This window comes from Oryzias melastigma, linkage group LG23, assembly GCF_002922805.2.
Source record: "Oryzias melastigma strain HK-1 linkage group LG23, ASM292280v2, whole genome shotgun sequence".
NCBI classification, from domain to species: Eukaryota; Metazoa; Chordata; class Actinopteri; order Beloniformes; family Adrianichthyidae; genus Oryzias; species Oryzias melastigma.
In genome coordinates this window covers 4,958,329-4,958,971 of record NC_050534.1, presented here as the reverse complement: position 1 = coordinate 4,958,971, position 643 = coordinate 4,958,329, and positions in this window count along the sequence as shown.

Here is a 643-nt window from a genome sequence, read left to right as displayed (position 1 = left end):
AAGGTGCAACATATAGAAAAAAGAAACCGGGAGGGATCAAATAAGATTGGCAGCTGGGTCGTTTATTCCAAAAAAACTTAAACAAAACCCAACACAGGTAGCCAATAATGAGGGGAGAGGATTTTCAAACTTAGAATCTCAGGCCTTTTAGCATTATAAGACTAACAAACACAGGAACTCAGGCTTTTTAGCATCAGGCAGGCCTATCAAAATAAATATAATACAAACAGTTAAACTAAAAAACAAATCACAACACCAGGCAAGCAAAAAGCAAAGTCCCAAACCTAAATTTTACAAGAAGGGCAACACCAGGCAGAACAGGCTTATATCAGCTGAGGCCGACAACAGGGGCAGGCTGAGGAAACTGATTCCCTTGGGAAATTCAGCCGCCACCTCGTCCAGGTTGGGCCACTTCTTTTATATCCTCCTGTCCTGGTAATTGGTGAAGGTGAGTGGAGGGAGGAGAGATGGTTTTCCTTGAGGGAGGCGGAGCCAACAGCAAGCACTACTGGCATTTCAAGGAAGCTGTAAACACAAACTAAAACAGGGACATACATATACAGACACACACAAGCCTAGCAAGCCAGGGGCCGTAACACAAGGACTTACCAGAAAAGGGGTGGAGATCATGGTCAGTCTGAAG